This window comes from Trichechus manatus, unplaced genomic scaffold, assembly GCF_000243295.1.
Source record: "Trichechus manatus latirostris isolate Lorelei unplaced genomic scaffold, TriManLat1.0 scaffold00155, whole genome shotgun sequence".
In the NCBI taxonomy this organism is placed as follows: domain Eukaryota; kingdom Metazoa; phylum Chordata; class Mammalia; order Sirenia; family Trichechidae; genus Trichechus; species Trichechus manatus.
In genome coordinates this window covers 841,401-848,731 of record NW_004444091.1, presented here as the reverse complement: position 1 = coordinate 848,731, position 7,331 = coordinate 841,401, and the positions used below count along the sequence as shown (strand labels likewise).

General features: G+C 40.6%; 1 protein-coding gene across 1 annotated transcript in view; it reads left to right on the top strand.

The window, feature by feature from the left end:
* The window catches only part of GRID1 (glutamate ionotropic receptor delta type subunit 1), a 1,005,377-nt gene that overhangs the window by 308,264 nt on the left and 689,782 nt on the right, over positions 1 to 7,331 (top strand). The window lies entirely within an intron of this gene.

Sequence of the window (7,331 nt, the reverse complement as noted above, 5' to 3'; positions counted from 1 at the left end):
GGATGGATGGTTGGATGGATGGATGGATGGGTGGGTGAGTGAATGGATGGATGGTTGGATGGATGGATGGATGGGTGGGTGAGTGGGTGGGTGGATGGATAGATGGATGGATAGATAGCTGATGCTGAGTTGACTCCGACTCCTGGCGACCCCGTGTACAACACAATGAGATATTACCCAGTCCTGCATCGTCTCATGATCACTGGCATGTTTGAGTCCATCACTGAGGCTGTGTGGCAGTCCATCTCACTGAGGGTCTCCCTTATCCTTGCTGTTCCTCTGCTTCACCAAACACAATGTGTCCTCCTTCAGTGATTGCTCCCTCCTAATGATGTGTCCAAAGCAAGGGAGTGAGAGAATATTCTGTTGTGATCCATAGGGTTTTCATTGGCTGATTTTTAGATAAATCACCAGGCCTTTCTTCTTAGTCTCTGTTAGTCTGGAAGCTCTGTTGAAACCTGTCCACCATGGCTGACCCTGCTGGTATTTGAAATACCGGTGGAAGAGCTTCCCGCATCATAGCAACGCACAAGCCGCCACAGTACAAAAAACTGAATGGAGGTGGCAGTTGTGTATATGACTGCAATAATTTGCATGATGAGCCTTTGAAACAGAGGCTGGTTTCAGAGATAAGGTGCTGAGGCAGGGAGCGGTGAAGTCACCTGCCCAGGGCCACCCAATGAGCTGGGGACTCTTTGACCCAGAGCTCATGTGTGTCTCACAATGCTGTGTTGCTCCGCACCTTCCTCCATGCCAGTTACCAGCTCTGGCCTCTTTCCCTGCACCATAGTCCCTGTGGAGTCAGGATCACTGATGAGATGAGAGCCCAGCTCTCAGGGCTATTGGAGGTTGGAGCCAGGGGCAGTGTGGGGCCCTTAGGAGCAGCGTGGCTGCCCTGTGCCACCTCTGGCAGTTTGCTGGCCACCAGCAGCCCCATTGCGCTGAGACCCCGGACCGCAGCTCTCTGCAGACTCTGCAAAAGGTGGGTGGTTGGCCTCTGGGCAGAGAAGACCCCAGATGCACATGTTCAGTAGAGACATAGGCTCTTCCTGCCCTGGGGGTGATCACGGAGGGAAGGATTGATGGACAGGGACTCAGGAGGATTTATTAGAGTCATTTCAGTTGGCCTGGTGACCCCTCATGGGTGACACTGGGCTGGAGGAGCCAGACTCTGCTCAAATATGAAACTTCAGAAATATTGATTTGACCTGAGTGGATGGTTCTGCCCTGTGTGAAGGGACCAGGAATCTGGGCTGTACCCGGCAGCACCTGTGTACTTCCATGAGGCCCACCATGCTGGTTTTCAGACCCCCAACTCCCTGCTTGTAACTACATTCCCAACACCTGGCAGGGTGTGTGGCAGTGACGGCATCAGCACGTTTGTGAAATGAACAATTTCTCCAGAAGTTACAGGGACCAGACACTGTTTTAGCTTTGTACATCACTTGACCCTTTCATCTACCCTGGAAAACCAGTTGCTGTTGCATTGACTCCAACTCGTGGTGACCCTACGTGTATCAGAGTAGAGCAATGTTCCATATGGTTTTCAATGACTGATTTTTTGGAATAGATCACCAGGCCTTTCTTTTGAGGCACCTCCAGGTGGACTTAAACTGCCAACATTTTGGTTAGCAGCCGAGTGCCTAACCGTTTGCATGATGGAGGAACATTCTGTGTCATCCCTGGGGTTGGAGAGTTCTGCACTGGTCCAAGGTCACCAGGTGACAGGTGTGACAAAGGCCTGGACTTGTGACCACTGTATGACCTTGCCTCCTGTCAGTGAAGAATACACTGTGGCACCAGCCCTGCTATTGAGTGGTTATGTGAACCTGGAAAAACACATTTAATCACATTGGCCCTCTTCTTTCACCTCTGTAAAATGGGGATTACATATTCTGTTCTGATAGGACAGATGGGAAAACCAAACCAAAGTGTACTTGGGTTAAGTGCTCAACAGATGCAAGATTTCTTCACTGTTATTAAGTCAGTCAGTAAATATGGGTGGCGTAGCCAAAGTGTGATAAAGCAGGGAGCCTAGAGAAACTTCAGTATGACGCTGAATGTTCCTCAGTAGGTAAAAGTGAAAAACAGAGGAGCAAACCCATTGCATGAGGAGGTGCAGCTTGTTAACAAACGTGGGAAAACCACTAAGCCCCCAGTTGTAATCAAAGCAATGCAAATTAAAACAGGGCATCCTCTTTCACCACTTAATGAGTGAACACCCAGTGTTTTCATTGGCTAATGTTTGTAAGTAAATTGCCAGGCCTTTCGTCCTAGTCAGTCTTAGTCCGGAAGCTCCACTGGGACCTGTTGCTGAGCATCGTAGCAACAGGCAGTCCACCCCTGACAGACAGGTGGTAGCTGTGCATGAGGTACACTGGCCCGGAATTCTACCACGGAGCCACCACTGCCTCATCATTTCATTACAGCTATGTGAAATACCCCAGGAACAAAAATCTGGAAGGAAGTAAAAACAACAGTGTTTGTGAGAGGGTAGAATGTTATGGGTGATTTGAAAATCATCATTTTATCATTAAAGATGCATTTGTTTCCTATTGAAGCAATGTCATAGAAACTACATTGACGTGAGGATACACGGGGAGCCTGGATGCTGCTGGAGTAGACATACCGTGGTCAGCAAAGCTGGTGCAAGAAACCACTTACGTTGTGTAGTATTTTCACTGAGAATTCATTTTGTGGAAAACAGAGGTATGGTTTCTGATGATAAGTCATGCTGTACAATAACCAGTTGATTGCATTTTCTTCATGCTTGGAATTTTTTTTTCTTGTTTCACCTTTAGTTTATTATCTTCTCTTTCTTAAAAAATACCTTGATTAACTTTTTGAGGAATTGAAAACTGTTTTCCACAGAGGCTGCACCGTTTTACATTTCCACCAGGAAATAGGCAAACGCATAGAGTCAGAAGTTTATTAGTGGTTCCCAGGGGCTGGGGGAAATAGGGAATTACTACTTCATGGTGCTGAGTTTCTGTTTAGAAGGATGACAAACATTTGAAAACAGATAGTGGTGATGGTTATACAACATGGTGAACATAATTAATGTCACCGAATTGTACATTTAAAATGGTAAAAGTGGTAAATGTTTTGTTTTATATATTACCACAATTAACACACACACACACACACAGTACCTTGAATGTTTTTCTTCTGATTGCAAACTTAAGAGAATGTTGTATAAAGTTCAGCCATGATCAATGTCTGTGCCCTTGAAGGTGAATATGGCCTTGTCTCCCACCCTCAGAGATGACCACTATCTATATAGTTCGGTATGTATCTGTCCATCTTTTCCCACACATATAGTGTCGTATAATCATTGTTCTTTTTACAATGTTTTTCCTGTTTATCATATCTTGGCCATTCTTCTATGCCAGTTTTATAAAAGTTGCAGTTGTGATAGTGTGTGTTTTTTGAGGAGTTGGTCCCTTTCACTTAAGTTGTCATGTTTATGGGTACAGAGTTGTTGTTAGTATTCCTTTATTATCCTTTTGATGTCTGCAGGATATCCACATTTCATTCCTGATATTGGTAATTTGTGTCTTCTCTCCTTTTTCTTTGTCTTTTTTGCTAGAGATTTGTCAATTTTGTTGATCTTTTCAAAGAACCAGCTACTAGCTTTTTTTATCTTTTCCTTTTTTATTTTCAATTTCATTGATTTCTGTTCTTTATTATGTATTTTCTTCTGCTTGCTTTGGGTTTATTTTGCTCTTTTTTCTGGGTTCTTGAGGTGGGAGTTTAGATTATTGATTTAAATCTTTTCCTGTTTTCTGATGTATGCATTTAGTGTTATAAATTTCCCTTTCAGTACTGGTTTAGCTGCACTTCACAAATTTTGATATTGTATTTTCATTTTTATTCAGTTAAATGCTTTTTCTGTTTGTTTTTTCCCTGAGACTTCCTCTTTGGCCTGTGGATTATTTTGTAGCATGTTTGGGAATTCTGTTACTGATTTTTAGTTTGACTCCATTGTGGTCAGAGAACACACTGTCTGATTTCTAGTCTTTTTTATTTGTTAATGTTTGTTCATGGCGCAATATATGGTCTATCTTGGTATATGTTCTGTGGACACTTGAAAAGAATATGTGTATTTTGCTGTTATTGGGGGGAGTATTGTATAAATGTCCATTAGATCCTTTCGATTGATAGTATTGTTGAATACTTCTGTATCTTGTGGATATCCTGTCTAGTTGTCCTATAAATTGTTGAGAGAGATGTGTTGAGGTCTTCAACTATAATTGTGCCTTTGTTTATCTTTTCAGTTTTATCAGTTTTGCTTCACATATTTTGCAGCTCCATTGTTTGGTGCATAAGCATTTATGATTGCTGTATCTTCTTGATGGATTGACCCTTTTATTGTTGCATATTGTCCCTATCTGTCTCTAGTAATCTTCATTGTTCTGAAGTCTACTTTATTTGATATTAATGTGGCCACCCCTGCTTTATTTTGATTAATGCTTGCTTGATATATATTTTCCCGTCTTTTTACTTTCAGCCTCTATATCATTATATTGAAAGTGAGCTTATCGTAGATAGCATATAATTTTTAATCCACTCTGCCAACCTCTGTAATTGGTACATTTAGACCATTTACATTTAATGTAATTATTGATATGCTAGGGTTTAAGTCTTCCATTTTATTTTTTTGCTTTCTGTTTTTTTTTTTTTTTTTTTTTTTTTTTTTTTCTCCTTTTTTATTCTGGGTTACTTGAACATTTTTTTTAGAATTCCATTTTGATTTATCTGTAGCCTTTTTTTAGTGTATATATTTGTTTAGCTATTTTAGTGGTTGCTCTAAGTGTGTTTGTGTGTGCATACACATATATGTGTATATATGCATATATATGTGTATTTATATATCTGTGTATGTGTGTGTGTATGTATGTGTATTTATATATATATATATATATATAATCTCATCACAATCCACTGGTGTTGGAATTTTACCAGTTTGAGTGAGTGTAGAAACCTTACCTCTCTTTACCTGCCACCGTTTATAATATAATTGTCTTAAATATTTACATAGATTTAGGACAACATCAAACAGTGTTATAATTTCTGCTTTAACCATCAAACATAATTTAGAAAGCTTAGGAAGAGAAAGCAAGTCTATTGTATTTGCTCATAGTTTTGCTTACTGTATTCTTTGGTCCTTCATGATGTTCCAAGGTTCTTTCTGTTATTACTTCCTTTCTGTATGGAGAAGTTCCTTCAGCCATTCTTTTAGGGTAGGCATGCTGTCAACAAATTCTCTTAGTGTATCTTCATACGAGAATGTCTTCATTTCTCGCTCATTCCAAAGGATATTTTCACTGGATGTAGGTTTCTAGGTTGACAGTTCTTTTCTTTCAGCACTTCAAAAACGTTGTCACTGCCTTGTGATCTCCGTAGGTCTGATTAGAAATTTGCTGTCATTTGAATTGTTTTCCCTTTATAGGTAAGGTGTTACTTCTCTCGGTGCCTTCAAGATTTTTCCTTTGTCTTTCTTTAGTTTTCAGCAGTTTGACTATGATGTGTCTTCATATGGATTTCTTTTTCTTTTGTACTGTTTGGGGTTCACCCAGCTTCTTGAACTAGTAGGTTTATGTCCTTTGCCAAATTTGGGAATTTTCAGCCATTATTTCTTTGAGTACTTTTTCAGTCTCACCCTCTTTGTCTTCTTTTCCTGAGACTCTGGTAACACAGGTTTCTGAGGCTTTGTTCATTTTTTCCCCAATCTGTTTTCTCTTTGTTGTTCATACTGGATGATTTCTATTGTTCTACATTCCAGCTCACTGTTTCTTTCCTCTGTCCTTGATATTCTGATGTTGAGCACATCCGCTGAGCTTTTCACTTCGGTGATTGTATATTTCAGTTGTAAAATTTCCATTTGGTTCTTATTTACAACTTCTGTTTCTTTGCTGAGACTTTCTATATTTTTCATTTGTTTCAAGTGTGTTTATAATTGCTCCATGAAGCCTTTTTCTGGTGGCTGCTTTAAAATTGTTGTGGGAATCAATTGATTGTCTTTTTCCATTCACTTTGAGGTCTTCTGGTTGTTGGTATGATGAGTGATTTTTAAGTTGAAATCTGGACACTTTGTATATTATGATATGAGGCTCTGGATCTTATTTAAACCTTCTGCTTTAGATGACTTCCTCTCACACTACTTTGGCAGAGGAACGGGGTATAGCTCATTACTGCTAGGTGGGGGTAGAAGTCCAGGTCCCCCTTTTGGCCTCTGTTCGCAGCTGAGGTGGGGGTTAGTTGTTACTGCTTGGTGAGGTGGGAGTTCTGTCTCTCTACCAGGCCTGAACTGATACCTCCCTGTCTGTGGAGGATAGGAGTGCCTCATTACTCTCTCCCGAGTGGCCTCCAGTGAAATCATGGGAGGTGACCTGTTTATCTCTGGTTGGTAATGAAAGTTCTGACACCACCCCACTGGGGAGAAAGAACCCTAGAAGTGTAGGGTTCCCATTTGACCTTTGGTGTGAGTGGGGCCACATTTTTTTCTGTGATGTTTTGTTGTACTACAGCAGTTATTGTTTAAAGGTTTTCTGACTTGCTCTTCTGCTCATTTTCTGACTCTCTGGCTAGAAAAGGAAGGCGGTTGTTGGGGCTTTTTATTTTTTGTCTGCACCTGTTGGTGTTTTTGAATTGATGATGTCTTCAGCTGCGACTCTGGGGTATGTGAGGCAAAGGGAAATCCAGGGAACTCACTGCTGAGTTGTTCCTTGAATCTTGAGGTCTCTACCTGGTCTACCATTTTTCCCCACCTTCCAGGGTCTATATTTATTTTACTTATAATTTCAGAATTTTTATTTGTACTTCGTGGGAGAATAGGAAAAAGCATGTCTGCTCATTTTCCTGGAAGTGGAAGTCCTTTCTCTGGCCTGCCCTCAACTATTAAATCCCCTTTTCTTTGAGCCAAAGGTCTTCCCAGCAATCCCAGATTGTCCCTGGAGAAGCAGAGTCATTGCTTTAGATCCAGAATTCCAGTGCTGTCTGGACCATGCCAGCTGTTCTTTAAGTAGGGAGATTCAAAATTATTCGAAATACAGTTGCTCATTTTCCAGATCTGTTTAATGATAGAACTCATTCACATGCATTACAAGTATACAAGATTCTAAGAAAATATTTAAGGATATTTATTGAGTTCTGCATTAACAGGTGTGCTCTCTCTCTGTTTTTCCTTTTTATTTGCCTTTTCTCCCATTGTTGTCTTTTAATTAAACAATTCCTTCACAGGATGTTCTTTCACTGAGAATTATTAAAGATGTAAGCATTCCTTTATCCAAACCGTGGGCTGTGTAATTGTATATAAGTTTGGCTCTGGG